The following is a 27,573-nucleotide window of genomic DNA, read 5'->3' on the forward strand; positions in this document are numbered from 1 at the left end:
GCCAAAGGATTACTATGCCACAGACAATAAAAATGAGACGCTATAAACAAATATATACAGTCATGCATCACATAATGACATTGGTCAATGATGGACCACATATACGACCGTAGTCCTGTAAGACTGTAAGGCGGTATTTGTACTATATGCTCTCTACGTTTAGGTATGTTTAGAGACAGATACTTCCCATTGTGTTACCATTGCCTACAGCAGGGGTCCCCAACCCTCCAAGGTACCAGTCCGTGGCCTATTAGGAACTGGGCTGCACAGCAGGAGGTGAGTGACAGGTGAGTGAGCAAAGCTTCATCTGTATTGACAGCCACTCCCCATCACTCGCATTACCACCTGAGCTCCACCTCCTGTCAGACTGGTGGTGCCATTAGATTCTCATAGGAGCTCGAACCCTATTGTGAACTGCGCGTGTGAGGGATCTAGATTGTGTGCTTCTTATGAGAATCTAATGCCTGATGATCTGTCGCTGTCTCCCATCACCCTCAGATGGGATCGTCTAGTTGCAGGAAAACAAGCTTAGGGCTCCCACTGATTCTACGTGAAGGTGAGTTGTATAATTATTTCGTTATATATTACAATGTAATAATTGTAGAAATAAAGCACACAAAAAATGTAATGCACCTGAATCGTCCCGGAACCATCCCCCTCACACTGGTTTTTGGAAAAAAATTTCTTCCACAAAACCGGTCCCTGGTGCCAAAAAGGTTGGGGACCGCTGGCCTACGGTTTTCAGTACAGTCACGTGCTGTACAGGTTTGCAGCCCGGGAGCCACAGGCTCCACCGTGTAGCCTGGGTGTGTCGTAGGCTATGCCATCTAGGCTTGTGTGAGTACACTCCGATGTTCTCATCATGATGAAATCACCTAACAACACACTTCTCAAAACATAGCCCTGTCATTAAGGGACGCGTGACTTCACAGGCAATCACAGCACAACTTCAGCGGGTGCCGTTCATTTGGCCATTTGTAGAATGGAGCCATTGGAGTTGTGAGGGCACACCCCATGTGGCAGCCCTGTTGGTAACAAAACTAACACCAAGAGTTTCTATGAAGTGAAATTTGTGAGTAAATATTAAAGAAGTAGGGTCGGAGTGGAAGTTGTGGGAGGGGATAAAATCTCACTCTTTCCGTTTTATGCTATTCCTTATCAGGACCACAATAAAGCCAATCTTCTGCCAATATTTACTTTTGATTTTTTTCTCCAGAGTGGAAGAAAAATGCCCAGGCCTGGCAGGAATAGGAGAGTAGGATTGAAAGTTGAAACAAGAGCAGGAAGCTCACCCGGAAATAAAATCATTTCCAGAACCTCACAATGAAAATGACACTTATTTCACAGAAACACTCAAAGGCTGACTCCACTTATGAGACACCTCTCTTGTAACCCCAGTCAGCTTTCCCAGATATCTTGGGATTCCATGAAACCCACTGCAAGCATTTTGACCCAGGTTGGAGGCCTCAAACAGCAGTCTCCCACCTAAGAACATGGAAGATGTGGATTTTTGGTCAGCAGTGGTTTCAAAATCAAGACATTTCATATAAATGCAGGAGTTTCTGGCTTCCCTTGAAACTCTTGGCTCTCTGGCTGCCCTGAGCCCACATTCCCACGTGGAAACTTCAGGCTGCAGTCAAGCGGTAGTTGCTCCTTCCAGATGGGGCAAGGGCTCCCAGTTTGCCACAAGGGCTCCCAGTTTGCCACAGTCCCCACCACTCCCTGTTGCCCTCCATCAGGACCACTTCACTCAATTCTTTTTTTCATTTGTACTTCATTCACTCAACCAATATTTATTGAGCACTTACTATGTGCCAGAAAGCTGCAAACAAAACTGACACAAATTCCTCCTTCATGCAACTTATATTCTGGCTGGTGAGGCAATGAAGAAAAAGAAGGAAAAGCATAAATTCCAGAGGGTGGTAAGTTCTGCTGACAGTGAAAATAGTGCTGCAAAGGTGGAGAAGGCATGCTGGGTGTGGTCAAGGAAGGCCTTAGGAGGAAGGTACATTTGAGCAAAGATCTGAAGCTGGTAAGGACAGCAAGCCTTCAGGATATCTGTGGAAAGAACAGTCCAGCCAGCAAGAACAGCAAGTGCAAAGGTCCTGGGGCAGGACTGCTCCTTGTGTGTCTGTGAAGCGGCAAGAAGGCCAGTGCAGCTGGAGAAGAGTGAGTGAGGGGAAGGGGGTGGAAATGAGGTCAGAGAGGGGATGAGGTATCAATCTTGTAGGGCCTCGTAGGATCTTTGGCTTTTACTCTAAGTGAGGTGGCAGCCGTGGAGGATTCTGAGCAGAGGCAATGTGGTTTTATGGGTGATAGACTCCTCTAGCTACATGTGGAGACTGGACTGTGTGTGCGAAGGGGGTGGGGTGGGATGGAGGAGAAAGGTGGAAGCTAAGAGGCCAGCGAGGACCTACTGCAGTGGTCCAGGTGCAGGGTGGCAGTGGCAGGACAGGGCGGTGGCTATGGAGGTGGTGACAAGAGGTTGGAGTCTGGACATACTGTGTTTCCCGGCTCTTTTTTTTTTTTGAGACAGAGTTTTGATCTTGTTGCCCAGGCTGGAGTGCAATGGCACGATCTCGGCTCACCAAAACCTCCTTCTCCCAGGTTCAAGTGATTCTCCTGCCTCAGCCTCCTGAGTAGCTGGGATTACAGGCATGCGCCACCATGCCTGGCTAATTTTTGTAGTTTTAGTAGAGATGGAGTTTCTCCATGTTGGTCAGGCTGGTCTCGAACCCCTGACCTCAAGTGATCCTCCCGCCTTGGCCTCCCAAAGTGCTGGAATTACAGGCATGAGCCACCGTGCCTGGCCTTCTTCTTTTTTTTCTTTTTTGAGACGGAGTCTCATTGTGATGCCCAGGCTGGAGTGCAATGGTGCAATCTTGGCTCACTGCAACCTCCCCTTCCCAAGTTCAAGCGATTTTTCTGCCTCAGCCTCCCAAGAAGCTGGGACTACAGGTGTGCACCACCATACCTGGCTAATTTTTGTATTTTTAATAGAGGCGGGGTTTCACCATATTGGCCAGGCTGGTCTCAAACTCCTGACCTCAGGTGATCCTCTGGCCTTGGCCTCCCAAAGTGCTGGGATTACAGGCGTGAGCCAACATGCCTGGCCTGTTTCCCAACTCTTTTTGGCACTTAGGAGAAACTCCCCTCACTCACTCTCCTCCAGCCACATTGTGCTTGCATGATCCAACCTCAGGGCCTTTGCACTTGCTGTTCCCTCTGCCCTGCACACGCCACCCCCAGATATTCCCAAGGCTTCCTCCCTCCCTTCTCAGGGCTAAAGCTGCTGAAACAGCCCACATTCCTGACATTCTCCTCCCTTGCTCTGCTGGGTTGGTCACTACAGTGAACTTCCTGGCCTCAATATACAGGAGACGTTTTTTCTTGTTGTTGAGTTGTCTGTCTCCTGCCGTAGGGCATCAGCTTGAGGAGGGAACCAGTGATGTCTCTTTTTTTTTTTTAAACAGAGTCTCACTCTGTTGCCCAGGCTGGAGTGAAGTGGCACAATCTTGGCTCACTGCAACCTCCACCTCCTGGGTTCAAGTGCTTTAGCCTCCTGAGTAACTGGGATTACAGGTGTAAGCCACCACACCTGGCAATTTTTTTTTTTTTTTTAGTAGACATGGGGTTTCACCATGTTGGCCCGCCTGGTCTCGAACTCCTGGCCTCAAGCGATCTGCCCACCTAACCCTCCCAAAGTGCTGAGATTACAGGCATGAGCCACCGCGCCTGGCCAGCAATGATTTCTCTCGTTCACTGCTGTATCCCCGAGTCTAACTAGGCCTGGAGCAGAGTAGTCCATCAGTGGGATTTGTAGAAAGAATGAGAGAAGGCGTCAGAGATCGATTTTGTTTCTGCCACTCATTAGTGTATGACCTGTGCAAATGGCTCCTCCCTCCATCCCCAGTATCCTCTTCTATAAAATGGGTCTCTCTACATAACCTCCGTAGGGCTGTTGTGAGAATCTGGGAAGCCTACAGCAGAAAGCCTTTAGCACCATTCAGGGATCTTCGAAGCTGTCCGTGTTAGGTGTTGCTATGAACCTTAGGAGGGAATGAGAGGATAGCTGGAAGAGAGTCACCCCCGCAGAGGCCAAGAAGGAAGAGAGAAACACATTTGTCCTAAGAAGGGACAAGGCTGTTTTTTCCAGTATTTTCAGTAAGAAAACGAAAGAGCATCCAAGAATCTCAGGGCACAGTCCAGGCTGCAAGCTTCTTGGCTGTCTGGCCTCTGCCCATCTTTCCTGCTCTCTGCTCCAGCCTATAGCTCCCTTCCCCGCAGCCCCGTGAGCCCCTCAGTGGCCCCAGGATCCTCTGCTCCTCTGCTCTTCTGGGAATCCAGTCCCCTCTGGCTGAATGCCTCACCTTCCCCTGGGGTCTGCCACTCAGCCCTCTGCAGCCAGCCCAGCTCCTGTGTAGAATTCCCTGGTGGCTGGTATGAGGGGGTGCCCAGCATCCCCTCCTCATCCTGTAACAGTGGATAAGGGCCAGCTGTTAGCATCATTGTTGTTATTACTATTACATGAACACTTCCAATGGATCCACACCACCTAAGCAGCGCCAGGAAGCCAGGGAAATGCCAGAAGCAATAACAGTCAGCAACTATGTAGTACCTACTGTGTACTGTGCTGTATTGCACATAGGCACCGTTCCAAGCCCTTCGTGCTATTAACTCATTTAATTGTCACAGCGTATGAGGCAGGTACTATGTTAACTCCATTTTACGGATAATGAAACAGATCTAGAGTGGTTAAGTAACTAACCACTGAGAAAGCTAGATTCAAATTTGTGGGTTGGCTCTAAAACCTGTTGTTTTAATTAACACTACACACTGCTGCCTTATGGCATTTTATTGTTTGAAATAATAACATTTCCTGAGCACTCACTATGTGCCAGCTACTAGGCTCAGAATTACCTTTCTTCACCCTGAAAGACCCTATGAGTTCATTTGATTATTAAATAGTCCCATTTTACAGAAGAAGAAACTGAGGCATAGAAAGATAGTGCCTCACACAGTGTGGCAAATTGTGTTTTCTGTTTTTTTTTTAAGATACAGCGTCTTGCTCTGTTGCCCAGGCTGGAGTCCAGTGGCAAGATCATAGCTCACTGCAGCCTCCTGGGCTCAAGCCATCTTCCTGCCTCGGCCTCCCAAAATGCTGGAATTACAGGGAGTGCACCCAGCTGCGCATCGTGTTGTCTTAAGATGCTTACAGCATCATCTCTCATCCTCATGATCTGCTTCTTCTTCCTTTTTTTTGTAAAAAAAAAAAACCCCAGCTTTATTGAGATATAATTCACATACCATAAAACTTTTAAAGTACACAATCCAGTGGGTTTTGGTGTATTCACAGAGTTGTGCAATCATCACCACTACCTAATTTTAGAACACTTGCATTGCCCCCAAAAGGAACCTCACACCCATTAGCAGTCACTCCCCCTTCCCACCATGTTGTGAGGAAACCCAAACCAGCCCAAGTGAAGAGACCACACGAAGAAGTCACACACAGGTGTCTTTCTGATGGCCCAGCTGCGGTAGCAGCTGCCAGACACGCAAGTGAAGACTCTCCGACCGAGGCCAGCACCCCAGCCACCAAGTCGCCCTCAGCCTTCAGGCTGTCCCAGCCGAGGCCCCAGACACTGTGGAGCAGAGACAAGCTGTCCTGCTGTGCCCTGTCTGCATTCCTGACCACAGGATCTGAGAGATATCATTCCAGGCGAGTAGAATGGCTGCTTTACACCGCTGTGTTCTGGGGTGGGTTTGTTATGCAGGAGGAGTAACCGAGCCACAGCTGGTAAGGGGCAACGCTCGGGTTTGAACCCTAGTCCTTCTGGCTTTGAGGCTGCCCCTTAAACCACAGATAGGCTGGATGATCCCCTGGATGTGGAGGAGTCGGCGCTCCCTTTCTTGTGCAATCGACTCAGTGCATTGGGGTGACGTGCCCTTTCTCTAGCTGACCTTCTGGAAGCACATAAACGGAGACAGAAATGCTTTCTTTTTGTTTTGCCAGTTTATTGCTGCTGCTGCTGCTGCTGCAGTTATTATTTAATATATATGAATTCTTGTTCTTATTTTTTGCTAGTTAGAGTAAGGCTGGGCGTGGTGACCCTCAGCTGTAATCCCAGCACCTTGGGAGGCCAAGGTGGGCAGATCATTTGAATCCCAGAGTTTGAAACCAGCCTGAGCATCGTGGTGAAACCCCATCTCTACAAAACAAATACAAAAATTAGCCGGGCGACCTTCCCTCCACTATTGTCCTGTGACCCTGCCAAATCCCCCTCTGCGAGAAACACCCAAGAATGATCAATAAAAAAGAAAAAAAATAAAATAAATAAAAAAAAAAATAAAAAAAGAAAAATTAGCCGGGCACGGTGGCATGTGCCTGTAGTCCTAGCTACTTGGGAGGCTGAGGTGAGAGGATGGCTTGAGTCTGGGAGGCGGAGGTTGCAGTGAGCCAAGATTGCGGCATTACACTCCAGTCTGGCTGACAGAGTGAGAGCCTATCTCTCAAAGAAAGAAAGAGAAAGAAAGAAAGAAAGAAAAAGAAAGAAAGAAAGAAAGAAGGAAGGAAGGAAGGAAGGAAGAAAGAAAGGTTAGAATAAATAGATAAGAAACACAAAAAATCCACCTGCCATCCCCACTATGCAGGAAAAACCTCCACATAACACTTGAATCTTGTAGAATTGTATCTACCAGGCATTTAACTCACGCAATTTCACTGGGCATCAGTGGGCCAAAAAGGGTGATGGGGAGAGTGACAATCTTTATTTTTTCATTTCTTTTCTTTTTCTTTTTTTTTTTTTGAGACAGAGTCTTGCTCTGTTGGCCAGGCTGGAGTGCAGTGGTGCAGTCTCGGTTTACTGAAACCTCTGCCTCCCGAGTTTGAGTGATTCTCCTGCCTCAGCCTCCAGAGTAGCTGGGATTACAGGTGCGCACCACCACGCCTGGCTAATTTTTGTATTTTTAGTAGAGATGGGGTTTCACCATGTTGGCCAGGCAGATCTCAAACTCCTGGCCTCAAGTTACCTGCCCGCCTTAGCCTCCCAAAGTGCTGGGATTTACAGGCGTGAGCCACCAAGCCCGGCTGAGAATGACAATTTTCATATGGCAAGTGAGTGTAGCTGGCAGGTCCTATTTTTTGTTCAACATGGCCCCAAACACAAGATGACCCCTCTCCATCCGGAGGCTATTTGGATTTGCTAAGTGTTTATAATGCACCACGGTTGAGAGGAAATTTAACATATTTTTCAGGATCATTTTTGATTCTGCATAAAAAGAGACCTTTTTTATCCCTTCCAAAAATGGGATTGAGCTACGCAGATGGTTTTGTACCTGACTTTTTCACGTAACAACGTACTTTGAACTGCTTTTGGGCAAGCGGCTTTCTCCTGGCCGTCTTCATGGGAAGGAAGCGCTCTGGGAGTCCACCTGCGCTCTCGCTGAGTGGCAGTCAAAGTCAACTGGAACTCTACAAGCTGTGCAGTCAGGATGCTGAGCAAAAGAAGCCAGATGGGAAGAGCACACACTGTGTGCTTCCCTTTATAGAAAGTTCAAAACCAGCAAAAGTCATCTATGGGGTTAGAATTCAGGACAGCCATTAACCTTCGGGATGGTGGTGGGGAGGATTTACCAGGAGAGACATCAAGGGGGCTTCTGGAATGTCCTGTGTACCTCTGGGTGCTCATTCCACGAATGTGTCCACTTGGCGAGAATTCACTGAGCTCTTTATGTATAATGTGTGTACTTTTCCTTGCAATTAAATCACACATACGAACACACGCAGATGCATGCGTGCACATACACACACACACAGTGTTCTTAGAGCACAGGCTGTCCTGTCTGGAGATACATGTTTAATGTTTTTGCCACATATGGGCAGAGGTGAGTGTTGAGAGGACTGGGTATGAAGTTGGGAACCCAAGTCTGAATCCTGGTTCAGCCATCGTTAAATGTGTGACCTTGGGCAAGTTACTTAACCTCTCTGAGCCTCAGTTTCCTCATCTGGACTCTGTACCAAGCCCACAAGACCACAGATGCAGCCCCTGCTCGCCTCTCCATCTGGCTCTTCTGTTCTTCTCTGGCTGTCTCTCTAAGCCCACACCACACTGGCCACCATTCTTGTTCCTACCACAGCAAAGCTCAATGTGGCCTCAGGGCTTTTGCCCTAGCTATTCCTGCTGCCTGGAGTTACCCTTTCCCTGATTTTCTTGTGGTTGGTTCCTTTTCCTCCTTCATGTCTCAGTTCAAAGGTTACCTTCTCAGAGAGGAGAGCCCCTCACTGACCACTATCCACACCAGCCATCATCAGTTCCATTCCCTGGCCTCAGTTTCTTCCCAGTGCCTCTTAGGTTCTGAAATGGTCATATTTGTTTCTTGCATCGTTGTTGCTCTTTACTTGTTATCTGCTTGGCACTCCCTCTAGACCCATGGACTCTAGGACATGAGGAACCATGATTGTCTTGTTCATTGCTACACCTCCATCACATAAAACAATATGTATTTGTTCAATTAACCAATCAATCTATACAGCGATCTGATTCTACTTTATGGAATTCTCGGGAAGTTTTGAAAGTACGTTTTAAACAGCCAGGTTTATAAGAATGAGGAAACTTTGAAAGCTCTGTTTGAATGTGGTTAACTCTACTGAGAAGAATCTAGATAGGCCCAAGATGCTTCGTGAGCTGTGTCTTCCATAATTTCATCTACACTGAAAGTCACTATACCTTTTGTGACCACCCGCCCCCCACCTCCACCTTTTGCTATTTGCACCTTTTGTTATTGGCCATTTGGCTGGAACAAAGTCACTAATATTCTTAGTAGTTTATTTCTATATATAGAAATTTTCTTTCTTTTTTTTTTTTTTAGAGACGGAGTCTAACTCTGTTACCTAGGCTGGAGTGCAGTGGCATGATCTCGGCTCGCTGCAACCTCTGTCTCCCAGGTTCAAGAGATTCTCCTGCCTCAGCTTCCTTAGTAGCTGGGATTATAGGCATACACCACCGAGCCCTGCTAATTTTTGTATTTTTAGTAGAGACGGGGTTTCACCATGTTGGTTAGGCTGGTCTCAAACTCCTGACCTCAGGTAATCTGCCCACCTTGGCCTCCCAAAGTGTTGGGATTACAGGTGTGAGCCCCCACGCCTGGCCAACATGGTTTTAAGATGGTCAAAAGGTACAGAGTGTACAAAGAGAAGTCTGTCTCCCTCTGACTGCTGCTCTAGAGCCAATTAGTGTTTCCAGGTACCTAGTAAGTGCTTCCAGAAATGTTCTGTGCAGAAACAGGCATGTGGGCTATATCTTCATCTTTCCTGTTTACACAGAAAGGATCTAGTTCAATACTTTATATCTTTGCTTTTTCTTTTTTCTTCTTTATAATTGATCTTGGAGCTGTTTCCATATCACACATTGTATGTGTAGGTTTTAGTTGCACAGAAAGGTGTACGCATCAAGAGCTCAGAGAGTAACTGGTCTCTCTCTCTCCTTCTCTCTCTCTCTCTTCTTTTAAGACGAAGATTTGCTCTTGTCACCCAGGGTGGAGTGCAGTGGCCTGATCTCGGCTCATTGCAACCTCTGCCTCCCAGGTTCAAGTGATTCTCCTACCTCAGCCTCTTGAGTAGCTGGCATTACAGGCGTGCACCACCACGCCCAGCTAATTTTTGTACTTTTAGTAGAGGCAGGGTTTCACCATGTTGGCCAGGCTGGTCTCAAACTCCTGACCTCAGGTGATCTGCCCACCTCTGCCTCCCAAAATGCTGGGATTACAGGTGTGAGCCACCGTGTCTGGCCTTTTTTTTTTTTTTTTTTTTTTTTTTTTTTTTTTTTTTTTGAGACAGGGTTTTGCTCTGTTACCCAGGCTGGAGTGCAGTGGCATGATCTTAGATCACTGCAGCCTCTAAGTCCCGGGTTCAAGAAATCCTCCCACTTCAGCCTCCCTACTAGCTGCGACTACAGTCATTCTTTTTTAAAAACCATAGAATACTGACAGACACCTCAGGCAGCTCTGGTCTTTTGCTTCTGCAGGCAGTGCTGCAGTGATGGTCCTTGGATGCACCTTTGGGCCCAGGAAAATCACTGATTCCTTTTGAATCTGGTAAAGCAACCCGAGAGTTTACCCCTCCCCAACCTCATCTTCACCCCTCAGCCCATCCCGCCCTTGCTGGTGTTTGTGTTTTGGCCTTTTAAAGACTTTTTCAAAATTGACTTTGGCTTCTTGGCCTGAACTCTGAAGTGTTTGAGCTGATAAGATAGCAGGCTTGGCTGTGGGGGCCGGGGGTAAACAGTGACCCCGGGGCCCTCAGCCCCAGTAAGGGAGGGGCCACGGCCCCAAGTCTCTCCCATTCCAGCTGTGGGAGCAGGCGGTGTGGCTGGAGGAGGAAGCTGAATTGCGTTGGGCTCCAGACGGGTTTGGGAACCGGAAGGAAGTGGGAAGCTGGCCCCACACAGACCCACTTCTCTGGGCCTTTGAGAACAGCGCCAAGAGGCGCAACATGGGCTCAGTATTTGCTGGGGCCTCTCCTAAACCGAACAGGACGCCATGGGCAAGTTGGAGCAAAGTCCTGGCAAACCTGAAGACACATCCCGTGGAGCTCCAAGGAGCCGAGGGTCACAGGAGGGGCCCTGCCTCCAAGGCCATGGCAGACAGAACTGGCACCATCTCCACACAGCGTCACCGAGTGATGTCCAGTCGTCTCAGGCCGGGGATTGTAACTGCCCCGCTCTGATTTAGGCCACAGAAGTGAACAAATCAGTTTGGATTCCCACCCTCTAGAACTTTCTTCAGTTGAGGAGGGAAGAGAGAGGATAAATAGGCAAAAACTGGCCAGGGTGCAGGGGACTACAATGGAGAATGGCCAGGCTGTGGGGGCAGAGCAGGGGCACTGCTCACCCTGGAGGGGGAAGGCCTCCCCAGTCATGCCTCGTCCCAGCTTAAAATGCTTTGGGGCCTCCCATGGTTTCTCAGGGCTCCTGGGACCATGGCCTCTGCGTGATCTTCCCTGCCCACTTCTACCAGCAGAGTCAGTGGTGCCAGCTTGGCAACACTTGGTGCCCATGTCTACCTGGGGTCCCTGCATGGCTGCTCCCTCTGCTGGCAGCGCCCTCACCTCCCACCTCCCACTCAGCTCTCAGCTCTCAGCTGAGATGTCACCTTCTCGTCCAGGAAGCCTTCCTTGATGTCCCTGGATGGTCTTGGGGCTATCACATGCTCCTGTACATTCCTCATCCCTGCTTCAGTCACTCTGGGGTTACTTGTTTGCGGGTGGCCCAAGGTAGCCCAGCATGGCCAGAACCCAGCCCTGTGGATGACCCTGCTGGATTCAAATGCTAGCTCTGCCTCTTAGCTGTGCAACCTTGGGCCTCAGTTTTGCCATCTGGAAAAAGGGCATAGTGATGGCATCTACCTCACAGGGTGGTTGTGAGGAAGAAGCAGTTTAATACAAGTACTTAGAAAGACATCTGGCACCAAGTTTGCACTCAGTAAATGTTGGCTGTGCCATTATACTTGTTCTCTCTCCCACAGAACACAGCAGGTGCTCACTTCACATTTGCATGCTAAATCAGTGCAGCCCTTCAAATATGCTCATGAAAATGAGCAATGGGGGGGAAGGCTTAGTTAATTCAGATGCTCCTCGACTTGGGATGGGGCTGCAGCCTGATAAACCCACTGTAAGTTGAAAATATCATTAAGTCAAAAGTGCATTTAGCACACCCAACCTACGGAACATCATCATAGCTTAGCCTAGCCTCCCTTAAAGGTGCTTGAAGCCTTTACACTCACCTACATTGGGCAAAATCATCTAACACAAAGCCTATTTTATAATAAAGTGTTGACTATTTCATGTAAAATTATTGTACTCCATATTGCTAAACTGATAAAAGATTAAAGTTCAAAATTCCAAGTATGATTTCTACCAAATGCCTATCTCTTTCGTACCATAATAAACTCGAAAAGTCCTAAAATGAACCATTGTTAGTCGAGGATCATCTGCAATGGAAAAAATCTTTAAAAACACAACAGTAAAGAGTGGAACAGTAATGATTTACAACTATGTAACACACACACACACACACACACACACACACACACACTCACAGTCCAATACCCTGGCTTGGGGAAAAGAAAGAAACAGACCGTTTAGTGTGGTTTTGTTAGAAGGATGGGACAAAAAAATAATTTTTCTTCTTTCTTGTTTGATGTGTTTTTTTTTTCTACTCTTCTTTAATAAGCATGGTTTCAATTTAAATGGGAAAAAAAATAACAAAGAATCTAGAGAAGGAACCCGCAAGCCCTTTCTGTTCCATAGAGTTTTCCCACAAACTGGGGCAGGGGGTGGGGTAGGTGGGGTGTGGCGGGGTGGACAGAGACAGAGCTGCCCTTTAGAAGTTAAGCAAGAGCAGGAAAACCATCGTGTGCCGGGCGGGGGTAGGGTGTCAGCTTGACCAGGGGAAGTTGTGGCAACTAATAACAAAGCAACTCCTCTCCCAACTCTGGGCATGGCAAGACATGCCCCCACTCCCCAGACCCCAAGATGGAGCTAGCAGCCCTGCCTAACGCCACGGCCCTGTGTTTCCCTGCAGCGTAACACGTGTCGCACGGCAGCGTCTGTAAAGAAAGGGCCTTGGCCGGGCGCGGTGGCTCACGCCTGTAATCCCAGCACTTTGGGAGGCCGAGACAGACGGATCATGAGGTCAGGAGAATGAGACCATCCTGGCTAACACGGTGAAACCCCGTCTCTACTAAAAATACAAAAAAATTAGCCGGGCATGATGGCGGGCGCCTGTAGTCGCAGCTACTCAGGAGGCTGAGGGAGGAGAATGGCGTGAACCCAGGAGGCGGAGCTTGCAGTGAGCCAAGATCATGCCACTGCACTCCAGCCTGGGCGACAGAGCGAGACTCCGTCTCAAAAAAAAAAAAAAAAAAAAAAAAAAAAAGGGCCTCACCACCTGCCCCCTACTCGCGTATGTTACCTCGCCTCACCTGCCTAACCCTGAAGACCTGCCTGCAAGCAGTAAGGTACTACTGTTAGCCCCATTTCACAGACGGGGAAACTGAGGCTCAAAAGGTGTAATAATTTGCCCAAGGTTGCCCAGTTGATCAATGACAGAGTCTGAACTTAATACCATTTGGGCTGGACGTGGTGGCTCAGGCCTATAATCCCAACGTTTTGGGAGGCCAAGTCGTGAGGATTGCTTGAGTCCAGGAGTTCAAGACCAACTTGGGCAACATAGTGATAGCTCATCTCTACAAAAATTAAAAAATTAGCTGGGCATGGTGGCATGCACCTATACTCCCAGCTACTCAAGAGGCTAAAGCAGGAGGATCTCTTGAGCCCTGGAGGTTGAAGCTGCTGTGAGTCATGATGGTGCCACTGCACTCCAGTCTGGGTGACAGTGAGATACACACACACACACACACACACACACACACACACACAGATTTTAACACCATTTGGTCTTATCCTTGTCTGTGATGTCTGTGATTTGTCATCTTTTTTTCCATTTCCACTAAAGTCGATGTTAACAAATGGAAGGCTGGAAGAATGGATGGATGAATGGGTGGGTGGATGATAAATGGGTGGATGGATGGATGGATGGAAGGAAGGATGGATGGATGGATGGATGGATGAATGGGTGGGTGGATGATAAATGGGTGGATGGATGGATGGATGGAAGGAAGGATGGATGGATGGATGGATGGATGAATGGGTGGGTGGATGATAAATGGGTGGATGGATGGATGGAAGGAAGGATGGATGGATGGATGGATGGATGAATGGGTGGGTGGATGATAAATGGGTGGATGGATGGATGGAAGGATGGATGGATGGATGGATGAATGGGTGAGAGATGGATAATGAGTGGAGGGATGGATGAATGGATGGATGAGTGGGTGGATGGAAGGATGGATGGATGGGTGAGAGATGGATGATGGATGGAGGGATGGATGAATGGATGGATGGGTGGATGAATGGATGGGTCGGTGGATGGATGGAAGGATGAACAGATGGATGGAAGGAAGGATGGATGGATGGATGGATGAGAGGTAGATGATGGCTGGAGAGATGGATGAACATATAGATGGGTGGATGGATGAATGGATGGATGGTTGGGTGGGTGAAGGATGGATGATGGATGGAGGGATGAATGAACAGATGGGCAAATTAATGAATTAGTGGATGACTGGGTGGGTGGAATGCATGCATAGAATAAATGGGTGACTGAATACATAAAAGAACTAACTAAATAAATAATGATGAAAGGCAGAGGGCACTAAGAGGGTTTCACCTTTCAGGGTTTGTTCCTGGACATTGAATGTGCCCTTTGGAAAGATTGCAAACTGGCAGTTATCAGGGTAAATTGGGCTGCAGACATATTTTGTTTGATCTTCACAGGGTTTTTAATTTTTTGAATTGTCATTATTTTAAAATTAGGAAATTTCACATTAAAAATCTAGATTTCTGATTTCTCCTGCAAAATTGGGCCAGCACCCATACCAGGAAATAATATACCAGGACTGACGGGGCTGAGCCTCTGAGTGCTCACGGCCCCCACTGCTCCACAACGCAGTCCTGCTATTGAGGTTTTGTCCGCTGCCATTTATCATGGCAGTTTGGGCTGGTGTTTTTCTCAGTACCATTACGAGGAAAATGAAAAATCTCTTACAGGTGGCTCTTGGTCAAAAGTGGAAAATGAACTTAGGTAAAGAGGAAGTTGGGAGAGAAGTATTTCTTTGTGGCCATGGAGAACACTCCTGTGGATTCGATGGACCAGCAATGCATCTTGCCTGAGTGGTTAGGGGCACAGATGCTAGAGCCTGATGGCCTGGGTTCAACCCCCGGCTGTGCTACATACCGGCTGTGCTACATACCGGCTGTGTGGCCTCGTGCAAGTCACTGAACGTTTCTGGCCTCAGTTTCCTCATGTGTAAAGCAGAGGTGGTGTCAGTCCCCGCCTCATAGAGTGTCAATGATTTTCTCTCCGTGGGGCTCTCTAGGTGTGAGCTGCTATTATCTTACACAGGGCTGGCTCCCGTCATGTGTGTGACCTGCCTACCCTGAGCGTCCACAGCAGCGGTTCTCAACCAAGGTCAACTGTGCCCCCCAGGGGACATTTGGCAATGTCTAGAGACATCTTGGGTTGTCACAACTTGGGTGGGGAGGGGCTACCAACATCTTATGGGTAGAGGCCAGGGAGACTGTGAACAGCCTGCAAGGCTCAGGACAGATCAGCAAAAGATTCTGCTGCCCCGTGTACTCTGCCCCGTGTACTACGTGCTGAGGCTGAGGAACCCGGATCTACAGGAGTCCAAGTCCCCAGAGGGGCTAAGCCATGGCCAGATATCTAGGAGTCCCTGAAGGCTGCCAGAGGTGATTCCCTCTAGATGTGGCAGGAGCCATTCCCTCTGGCCTGAGCCACCTCAGCCCTCAGGATAATCAGGCCCCAAGTAGTGCCCCGTCCCAGGGTGCCTGGCCCCAGCCTGCTCCCAGCCCCATACAACAGGCAAGAAATGTGTCTGTCCCTAGCGCCTCCTGGTGGCCCGGCCCTAAACTACATGACTCTTCCCAGCCCAGGGTGGTGGGAGGGGAGGATGAGGACGTACCTTCCGGGTGTTTAATCCAGACTAGTTGGGAATGTGGGAATTTAAGGTCATGGAAGGCGGTAGCCAATGTTTCAAAGACAAATTGACATGGGTTTGAATCTCAGATCTTCCACTGACCATCTGGGAGGCCTTGGACACATCCCATGACTCTCCTGGGCCTCAGTTTCCTCATCTGGAATGGGGATGATGTTATTTATGTCACAGTTTTGTTGGGAGGATTAAATTAAGTGCATAAACAGATGAAACATACGAGATGCTTCACAAGCCTCCTCTCGGATACTTGTTATTGCTGTGTTCATAGCAATTCATAGCCACTTGTGTTTGATGAATTTCCAGTGTACTCAGAGTGATTTTTTTCAGTGACTATCAACAAATAATTTTGCTGCAAAGAAATACAGATATGGGAAAGGATGCACAATATATTATCAAATGACCACAGGCCTCAGAAACATTGTATACAAACACTACATCTGTGTGTGTGTGTGTGTGTGTGTGTGCGCGCGCGCACGCAAAGAGAGAGAATCTTGCTTTTAACCAGCCTGGAGTGAACACGACTCACTGCAGCCTCCACCTCCTAAGCTCAAGCAATCCTCCCACCTCAACCTTCCAAGTAGTTGGGACTACAGGCACCTGCCATCATATTTAATAGAGACGGGGTTTCACCATGTTGCCCAGACTGGTTTCAAACTCCTGGACTCAAGTGATCCTCCAACCTTGGCCTCCTAAAGTACTTGGATTACAGGTATGAGCCACTGCACCCGGCCTGATATATCTATATTTTAAAAATATGTACTTTCATAACATGTATGAGAAACAAATACCTCATTTTCTTAGTATATAAAAATCCCTAGCAGATCAACAAAAAGACAATTATCCAAGAGAAAAATAGACTAACAATTTGAATGCTTTGCCACCAGAAAAGAAATATAAACAGTCTTTGAACGTATTTTTTAAATGTCCAATCTAACATATAAACAATGAATATGTAGATTAGAACTATGGTGAACACCTTTTCCCCCTATCGGCAAGGCCAAGATCAAGAAGTCCAATCAAACTTGGCCTTGGCTAGGATGTGGGGAAACCAGAGCTCACGGAGGTTGCCGGTGCAAATGACGATTGGTAGGTACAACCTTAGACAGCATTTAGACAACCAGCGTCAAAATGTTTAAACGCACCTGCCCTATGACTGGGCGATTCAGTTGCTAAGAATGTATCCATCAGAAATAGCTCTGAATACATGGAAAGACTTCTGTGAAAGGGATACTAATTGCAGCATTGTTTGTTGCAGCAAAACCCTGGAAATACCTCCGTGACTATCACCAGAAAACTTGTTAGATAAATTATTATATTCAGACAATGGAATGTGCAAAGAATGCTCTCCTAGTGCTGATCTGGAAAGATCTGCCAAGGTACATTGCTAAGTTGAAAAAAACAAAATCCCAGTGCAGAACAGGGTGTGTGGTGTGCTTCTATTTAGAGAAATGAGTACAGGAATCCACGCACATATTTGCTTATCTATGTTCTGGATGTCTCTGTAATGATCCCCAAGAAATGATAACCGGAATTGATTCTGGGGAGGGAAGCTTGGAGTTTTAAAGCTGGGGATGGGGGTTAAGGATTAGAGGGAGAAGACCCACTGTAAATCTTTTGGTATCTTTTGAATTTTTGCATATGAATACAATCCCTTGTTAGTTTTTAAAAATGGAACTTTTTAATGCATTGATAGATGACAGAGAGAAAAATGCCTTGAAGGATATGCTCCAATGTGTCAATAGCACTTATCTCTGGGTGGCTGATGTGAATTAGAAGCGACTTTTATTTTGTTCTTTTTTTATTATTTCTCTAATCAATTATTTATTTTGAGACAAGATCTTGCTCTATCACCCAGGCTGGAGTGCAGTGATGCGATCACCACTCATTGAAACCTCTGCCTCCTGGGCTTAAGTGATCCTCCCAGCTCAGCCTCCTGAGTGGCTGGGACTATAGGCACTTGCCACCATGCCTGGCTGATTTTTTATTTTTAATTAATTAATTTTTTTGTAAAGACGAGGTCTCACTAAGTTGCCCAAGCTGGTCTTGAACTCCTGGGCTCAAACGATCCCTCTGTTTCAGCTTCCCAAAGTGCTAGGATTACAGGTGTGAGCCACTGTGCCTGGTCTGTTCTTTTTAAAAAATACAGAGACAGGGTCTCACTTTGTCACCTAGGCTAGAGTACAGTGGCATAATCATAGCACCCTGCAGCCTTGATCTTCTAGGCTCAAGTGATCCTCCAGCTTCAGCCTCCCGAGTAGCTGGGACCACAGTCATGCACCACCACTTCTGGCTATATTTTGTTCTTTTTACTTAGATTTTCTAATTTAAAAAAATAATTACCAGCCGGGTGTGGTGGCTCATGCCTGTAAATCCTAGCACTCTAGGAGGCCGAGGCAGGAGGATCATTTGAGCCCAGGAGTTTGAGACCAGCCTGGGCAACATAGTGAAACCCCGTCTCTACTAAAAATACAAAAAAAAAAAAAAATCAGCTGGGTGTGGTGGTGCTCACCTGTAGTCCCAGCTACTCAGGAGGCTGAGGCAGGAGAATCACTTGAACCCGGGAGGCAGAGGTTACAGTGAGCCCAGATCACACCACTGCACTCCAGTCTGGGCGACAGAGCGAGACTCTGTCTTAAAATAAAATAAAATAAAATAAATAATTATCAAGGTATATTCAGATAATTTTTTTAAAAATTAAGTAAGTAAACACCTCAGTGTTCTCTTGGTAGTCAGGGGAAAACTAACTTCTACGTGAAAAAAAGAAAAGACCAAAAACACATACACTTCTCTAAACAGGCAGATTATTTTCATTGCCAAGGACATTACAGAGACTGAGGGCAGGTGGTTGGAAATATATTCTATGAAAAATCAAGAATTAATACAACTGTCCTACCATGCACTTTCTGGGCATCAAAACGCCAAGCTTCTAACTCAGACCTGAGTTCAAATTCTGACTGCCACTTACTAGCTGGGCAAGTTGCTCCTACGCCATTGGCCTCAGTTTCCTCATCTGTAGTCCGAGACCACATTGCTGCTGGCAGGCTCGAGTGAGATCATGCCTGTGAAGTACTTGGCTTAGGCGTACTCAGAGACCCAGTTCAAACAAGGAACAGGCAGAAATTCTGCACCCCGCAAGGGTGACAGGGCGGAGGGAGGACAGGAGGGGCCCCTTTGCCGGACTGGGGATCAGTGTGCAACTAGCTGGGCCCGGAGTCCCCCACAAACCAGCCAGCTCAGAGGTTCTTCCGACAGTTTGGAGAGACTGACACCAAGTGGCCAAGTCTGAAACTACACCTTCAAGCCGGAGGGTTAGAGCCTCTCCCCGACCCCTCCAGCTGCGGTCCTGAGCCAGGCACTGAACTTCCCTGAATCTGAGTTTTTTCAGCTGTGAAATGGAGGTAATCCTGCCTACCTGGCAGAGCGGAGGTGGGAATTAAATGAGGTAACCCGCAGAGATTCTCTCCAGGACCGCCATGTTGCACAACTTCAGGGGCCCCATTCATGAAACTGTGCAACATAGCGGCACCCCTAACAGGTGGCTGTCATTATCATCCCTCCCTCAGACACTGAGTTTCTTTCTCTACTCCCCTAGAGCGATTCTGAAGCCGGGTCTTCCAAAGTATAGAACAAATACCAGTGGGATTCGTGGGGAGATCTTAGTGGGCACAGCACCCCAGTATCAAATAACATTTCATTCTCTGTCAATCATTCTGATGGCATCTAGGCGGCAGTCTCAGTTTGATAGGAACATGACATTAACGCCTTTCTAACACTTACCTGCCTCCCTTCCGAACTTTCTGTTTGAGAGTGGGCCTCAGACTTAGTGCCTTCAGAAGGCAAAATTATTTGGCTAGAATTTAATAAAGTTATATGTTTTCATAATATTTACTTTTTGTGGTCACCTTCTATTGAGAGCAAGTGGTGCTGGTTTTCCCTTTACAGTAGATGTGGTAGATTGTATTATTGTCAAAGTATTTATGCCATTGGCAATTCCCTGGTGACCCTCCCGGCTGAAGTCAGGCTTGGCTGTGTGACTTCCTTTGGGCAACAGAGTGTGAGCTAAGCTTTCGAGAAGCGGCTTTGTCATGTGATTTATCTCTGCTGTGAGAATGACCTGCCCCAGGAATGGGCTGCACCTTTAACCTGGATCAGAGTAAAGATGACATACGGCCCAGAGCTGCAGTGACCCACAACCAACAAATAGTGAGAAAATAACTGAGGATTCATATTCTCAATATGAATAAGAAATCGACCTTTGTCATGTTAATGACATGTTAATGAGCTTGTTAAAGCTCCTGAGATACTGGGGCTGTTTGTTATTGCAGTAAAACATAGCTCGAGTTGACTGATGCAGTAGAGTTATTAAGTTTCCTTTAAAAATAAATATACTGGGCCGGGTGCAGTGGCTCACGCTTGTAATCCCAGCACTTTGGGAGGCCAAGGTGGGTGGATCACGAGGTCAGGAGTTCAAGACCATCTTGGCCAATATGGTGAAACTCTGTCTCTACTAAAAATACAAAAATTAGCTGGGTGTGATGGCACGCGCTTGTACTCCCAGCTACTCAGTAGGCTGAGGCAGGAGAATCGCTTGAACCCAGGAGGCGGAGGCTGTAGTGAGCCGAGATTGTGCCACTGCACTCCAGCCTGGGTGACAGAGCAAGACTCTGTCTCAAAAAATAATAAATAAATAAATAAACTGGCCTGGTGCAGTGGCTCACGCCTGTAATCCTACCACTTTGGGAGGCCGAGGCGGGCAGATTACTTGAGGTCAGGAGTTCAAGACCAGTCTGGCCAACATGGCGAAACCCATCTCTACTTAAAAAAAAAAAAAAATTAGCCAGGCATGATGGTGCACGCTTGTAGTCCCAGCTTCTAGGGAGGATGAGGTGGGAGGATAGCTTGAACTCAGGAGGCGGAGGTTGCAGTGATGAGCCGAGATTGTGCCACTGCACTCCAGCCCGGACAACAGAGCGAGACTCTGTCTAAAATAATAATAATAAATAAATAAATATACTGGCCTGATGCAGTGGCTGTCGCCTGCAATCCCAGCACTTTGGGAGGCCAAGGCGGGTGGATTACCCGAGGTCAGGAGTTTGAGACCAGCCTGGACAACATGTCGTAGCCCCTGCATACTCCTGCCCTCCTTATCCTGTTTGGTTTTTGCTGCTCTTGTTGTTGTTGTTTGTTTTTTGTTTGGTTGGTTTTTTGAGACAGAGTCTCACTCTGTAGCCCAGGCTGGAGTGCAGTGGCACGATCTCAGCTCACTGCAAGTTCCACCTCCTGGGTTCAAGCAATTCCTCTGCCTCAGCCTCCAGAGTAGCTGCGATTACAGGTGTCTGCCACCATGCCCAGCTAATTTTTTGTATTTTTAGTAGACATGGGATTTTACCATGTTGGTCAGGCTGGTCTTGAATTCCTGACCTCAAGTCATCCACCCGCCTCAGCCTCCCAAAGTGCTGGGATTACAGATTTGAGCCATCACGTCCAGCCTTTGCTGTTGTTTTGTTTTGTTTTTTGCTCCATATCACTTAACATCTTTTGACCATATTTCACATTTATTTGTTTATTTTCTGTATCCCTGTCCCCATTAGAATGTCAACGCCCTCCTTAAAGGCAAGGATTTTGTGGGTTTTGTTTTGTTTTGTTTTGTTTTTCCACTTTATAGCCCAGTGCCTAGAACACTGCCTGGCACATAGTAGGTGCTCAGTAAGTATTTGCTGAATGAAGGAATGAGTACATGATGGCAAAAGGTAGACAACAGCAGCTCCAGGCCCATGCTGCACGAGCTTCAAGTCCAGCTGAAAACACTTCTCTTTCGGCTGGGCACGGTAGCTCATGCCTATAATCCCAGCACTTTGGGAGGCTGAGGCTGGCAGATCACTTGAGGTCAGGAGTTCAAAACTAGCCTGATCAACATGGTGAAACCCTGTCTCTACTAAAAATACAAAAAAATTAGCCAGGCATGGTGGCAGGTGCCTGCAATCCCAGCTACTTGGGAGGCTGTGGCACAAGAATAGCTTGAGCCTGGGAGGCAGAGGTTGCAGTGAGCCGAGATCGCTCCACTGCACTCCAGCCTGGGCAACAGAGCAAGACTCTGCCTCAAAAACAAAAAACAAAAAAACTTCTCTTTCCCAGTGTTCTGGAAACAGTACAGAATTGAATCCTTGGAGTGGAGCACACTGATTGTCCAGGCCTGGGTCAGATGCCTGTATTTAAATCCAGAAGTAGGCTCAGCCCCATCTAAACCATGTGAGCTGACACTGAGCCAGGAGTCTTCTCTACAAAAACTGTGATGCTGTTACAGGGGCAGAGGAAATGGGAGCCAGGTAGGTAAAAACAATCGTCACCCACCACAAGAAGGAGGCTTATTCACCCAGCTGAGTGCCTAGGACTTAGTATGGGTCCCACGAATAAGTTTGTTCACTTTCCTTGTTTCCTTATTTGGAATCAAGTTGTATCCAGGTGGTGGCGGGGGCAGGGATAGTCTGTTAATACTGAAGATAGGACTAGAATAAGGGGCAGGCGATTCAGGCCCTCCCTGGACACCAACATATCTATGGAATTAAAATACTGCTGAAAAAAGTAGATGCTTAGAGCCAAAATAAATCTTGGTTTTTCTACATGTAACTTCTTACATAATCAGCAAAATATTAATTAACCTCTCTTCTGACACTGACAAAGACACCCTTGAGAAGAAATTTAAAAAGAAACGTTGTTGGCTTGAATCTATTGCTGTTGATTAGTTTGTGATCCCACATGTGCTTATTGCATTATACAACCATAAGGCATATCACAAACCCCAAGACCAGCCAAGTGGGCCTCCTGAAATTGGCAGTCATGGTCAGCTAAAATTCTGAAACCATATGGCATAGTGCTGTTATTGGGAATGAGTAATCTATTTTGTTCCAGAATCTAAATTCTAAGCTCTGTAATAATGCCTCCAGTTGTAGAGTCTGAGAGTTGTCCCCAGTATCAGTTTTTCCCTTCTATAGAGGTAAATGCTCCGTGGAAACACATGGCTGGTTGCAATAAAGACTACATTTCCCAGCCTCCCTTGCAGCAAGAAGAGGCCATGTGACTGAGGTATGGCCAATGAGATGTGAGCAGAACATGGGACAGCAAACAAGGTGATCAGCCATTTGGACCTCTGGATGGGGTCCACATGCTGGTGAGAATGGGACAACAAGTTAGGGGCCCAAGCCTCTGACAACTTTCTGGTACAGAGCCACCACCCAGCTCAGACATCCCTGTGAAAAACAAATAAACGCTTATCATATTTCAGTCTCTTATTTTATGTCTCTGGGCCCCACAGATGAAATTATGTTCTAGTAATACACCTCTAAAGAAGTTGGCCTGGCATACATAAATAAAGCTCTTCCTCCTTCTTCTTTTCTTCTTTTTCTTCCTCCTCCTCCTCTTCCTTCTTTCTTCTTCTTCTCTTCCTTCTTCTCCTTCTCCTCCTTCTTCTCCTTCTCCTCCTTCTTCTCCTTCTCCTTCTCCTCCTTCTCCTTCTCCTCCTTCTCCTCCTCCTCTTCCTCCTCCTTCTTCTCTTCTTCTTGATTCTTCTTCTTTTGGTTCGTTGGTTTTTTTGAAACAGAGTCTTGCTTGACACCCAGGCCTGAGTCCATTGGTGTGATCATAGCTCACTGCAGCCTTGAACTCCTTGGCTCAAGTGATCCACCTTGGCCTCTTGAGTAGCTGAGACTATAGGTGTGCACCACCATGCCTGGCTAATTTTCTTTGTAAAATTTTCTTTAGAGATGTAGTCTCACTGTGTTTCTCAGGCTGGTCTCAAACTCCTGGACTCAAGTGATCCTCCCTCCTTGGCTTCCCAAAGTGCCTGGGATTACAGATATGATCCACTGCACTTGGCCTTCTTTTTTTTTTTTCTTTAACAGAAGGAAGTATACAAGTTTGATTCACTTATATCAGTTTATTCCTGTTCAACAAATACTTAAGACCATCTAAAGATGCCTGCCAAGGAGGCCCCTATGTTATAGCGGCATTAAAAAAAATAACAAAAACTGGGCCAGGCACGATGGCTCACATCTGTAATCTCAGCACTTTGGAAGGCCAAAGTGGGAGGATTGCTTGAGCCCAGGAGTTCAAGACCAGCCTGGACAATATAACGAGACCTCATCTCTATTAAAAACAAATAAATAAATAAAACCTACTCTTTGGCACCTTTAACTTAAGTCCTCCAGGGAGCTGGTTTCCAAAGCTGGCTGACTATCAGCAGCATATGGGGAGTCTTTTTAAAATAGATTCCTGGACCTTGGCCAGTTCATTTGAAAAGCAGGATATTGGAAATCTGTAATTTTAAAAACACTCCCCTTCCTACCAGCTGTGTGACTTTGGGCAAGTCATTTAATTTCCGAGTGCTGCCATTGCCTCATCAGTGAAATGGGGACAATAATCGTACCTACCACATAGGTCTGTTGTGGGTGTGAATTTATTTCATATGTACAAAGCACTGAGCATAGTGCCTGGAACAGAGCAAGATCTCTGTGTGTGAGTTATCATTATGTCTGTTGGTGGGAGTATAGATTAATGCAAACTGGCCCGGTGCGATGGCTCACACCTGTAATCCCAGCACTTTAGGAGGCCGAGGTGGGAGGATAACTTCAGCCCAGGAGTTCGAGACCAGCCTGGGCAACATGGCTAGACCTCGTCTCTACAAAAAATTAAAAAAAAAAAAAAAATAGCCAGATGTGGTGGTGCATGTGTGTGGTCCCAGCTACTTGGGAGCCTGAAGTGGGAGGATCACTTGAGTCTAGGAGGTCAAGGCTAAAGTGAGCTGTGATTGTGCCACTGCACTCCAGCCTGGGTGACAGGGTGAAACCCTGTCTCAAACAACGTAAAACAAACAAAAAAAATGATGCAAACTTTCTGGAGGACAGTTTGTGCTATCTACCAAAGTATTAAATATGTACCCAGCAACATGGTAGCTCATCCAGGGCACAAGAATGATCACTACAGCTTACATTTATTCAACAAGTATTTATTGAGCACCTACTACAGTACTTTAGTCATAATAAAATAGGCTATACTGCAGGGACAAAGCCAGCGTTGCAGTGACTTAATACAGCAAAAGTTCATTTCTTGCTTTCGCATTATGATACAAATTGAGTACTTTTCTGCATCTGGAACAGGCTGATGCAGGCGAATCCCAAAATCAGGGCTCAGCCTGGGAGGGTTCTTGGCTTCACTCAGGAAAGAATTCAAGAGTGAGCCAACAGTGAGAGAAACCAAGTTTATTAGAGCAGCAGTGTGCAGCAGAAGGGCTGCTCCGTAGACAGAGCAGGGTTACTCCATAGGTAGAGCAGCCCAGAACAGCAGCAAAGACCACAGCCCAGAGCAGTAGTCCCTGCAAACCAGGGCTACCAATATTTATACCCACTCTTAATTATATGCTAATGAAGGGGCAGGTTATTCAGAATTTTCTAGAAAAGAGGCAGAGGGTTCCCAGAACTATATAAGGTAACTTCCAGGTCATTGTCATGGCATTTGCAGACTGTTCTGGTGCTGGTGGGAGTGTCTTTATGCTATGAGCAGTGAGGGCAACTAGAGGTCACTTTTGTCACCATCTGCTTGTTTCAGCGAGTTTCTTTACTGCATCCTGTTTTGATCAGCAGGGCTGTGATTTGTGCTCGGAAAATAAGTCCTACTGATCTCCTACCTCACCTTCTTTATCTGGAACAGGAAGTCTTAGAGATGAACACTGTAGGCAAAGAGAGAGCTAGAAGGTAACATGGAATTTTTTAACGGCCAGACCCGGAAGTAGCTTCCGTCACTTTTGCATATCCCATTGGGCATAAATGAGCCATGTACTTTCAACCTTACTGCAAGGAAGGCTGGGAAAGGTAGAGGAGCATGTAGATATTGAGTGAGGGGTGTCTTTGTGACATCTACTATGTTCAAAGGACAGTGCTAGGAGCTGGGGCAGTCATGGGGGAGCAAGACCAACAAGGTTCCTGCCCTCATAGGTCCTCCCTTCTAATGAGGGAGATAGACAATAAACCTCTGCTCTAAACATGACCCCAGATATATGTCATTTTGCACTTGAGCAAGAATATCTGACGGATACATTTTCAGAATCTGTGGCTGCTGCGTCAAAGGGTATATATATTTGTCATTTCAACAGATATGGTCAAATTGTCCTCCATAGGACTGTGCCAATTTCCACCTCCACCATCAAGGTACAAAAGTGCTTTTTTTTGCCTGCAGGCTTGCCAACACAGTGTGTTATCAGACTTTTGGATTTTTGCCAATCTGATAGGCGAGAAATGATCTCTGTGTACTTTTAATTTGCATTTTTCTTATTATAAAGGAAGTTGAACATCCTTTCACATGTTTATGAGCTATTTGTATTTCCTTTTCTGTGTACTTGTGTGTACATATCCCTCATCCACTTTCCTCTGAGTCATTGGTTGAGGATATTACTAAATGAAAAAGTGAAGGGACAGAACAGAATGCATAGTAGAATCATTTTTGTAAATGAAAAGTGAAACAATATGTTGGCATGTACATATAAATATACTCGCATAGGCATAAAAATTTTCTAGAAGCAGCCAGGTGCGGTGGCTCACGCCTGTAATCCCAGCACTTTGGGAAGCCAAGGTGGGTAGATCACTTGAAGCCAGGAGTTCAAGACCAGCCTGGCCAACATGGTGAAACCCTGTTCCTACTAAAAATACAAAATTAGCTGGGCATGGTGGTGTGCACCTGTAATCCCAGCTACTCAGGAGGCTGAGTCAGGAGAATCACTTGAGCCCAGGAGGCGGAGGTTGCAGTGAGCTGAGATTGCGCCATTGCACTCCAGCCTGGGTAACAAGAGCAAAACTCCACCTCAAAAAAAAAAAAAAAAAAAAAAAAAGAAGGTGTAAACAACTACTACAGATGTCCACCATGAACACCTCCTTTGTGCAAGGCACTGTGGAAGCTGCTGGGAATACAATGGTGAACAAGATGTGTGTGGTCCCTGCCCTCAAGGAGCTAACATCTTAGAGGGTGAGAGAAGAAGGGCAAATTAACAAACGTTTTAGGTCAGGCGCGGTAGCTCATACCTGTAATCCGAGCACTTTGGGAGGCCAAGGTGGGTGTATTGCTTGAGCCCAGGAGTTCGAGAATAGCCTGGCAAAATGGCAAAACCCCATCTCTACAAAAAATACAAAACTTGGCCAGGCATGGTGATGCATGCCTATAGTCCCAGGTACTGGGGAGGCTGAGGTGGGAGAATCACTTGAGCCGAAGAAGTTGAGGCTGCAGTGAGCCATGATCATGCCACTGCACTCCAGCCTGGGCATCAGAGCGAGACCCTGTCTCAAAAGAAAAGAAAAGACCAACAACTCAGCGGGAAAATGGTCAAAAAAAGATCAAAAAGAGGAAAAAGCAAATGGCTCTTAAGCATACCAAAAGATGCTCAGTTTTGGCCAGGCACAGTGGCTCACGCTTATAATCCCAGCACTTTGGGAGGCCGAGGAGGGCGGATCACCTGAGGTTGGGGGTTCAAGACCAGCCTGAAGCCCTGTCTCTACTAAAAATACAAAATTAGCCAGGTGTAGTGGTGCATGCTTGTAATCCCAGCCACTCGGGAGGCTGAGGCAGGAGAGTCGCTTGAACCCGGGAGGCGGAGGTTCCAGTGAACCAAGGTCATACCATTGCACTCCTGCCTGGGCAACAAGAGTGAAACTCCGACTAAAAAAAAAAAGCTCAATTTCATGTATAAAAAGAGAAATGAGATACCATTTCCCACCACCACCCCGCCCCCACCATTGCACTGGTTTAACCAAAGTCTCAAATTGACAATCCACTGTGTTGGTAAGGGTGTCAGAAAATGAGCACACGCAAACTGATGCGATTCCACATGAAGAGGACTTTGGCATTACTCATTAAGTTTAAAATGACCATAGCTGTTACCAAGGCAATTCTGCTTTTAGG

The sequence above is a fragment of the Pan paniscus genome, chromosome 21 (genome assembly GCF_029289425.2).
Source record: "Pan paniscus chromosome 21, NHGRI_mPanPan1-v2.0_pri, whole genome shotgun sequence".
In the NCBI taxonomy this organism is placed as follows: domain Eukaryota; kingdom Metazoa; phylum Chordata; class Mammalia; order Primates; family Hominidae; genus Pan; species Pan paniscus.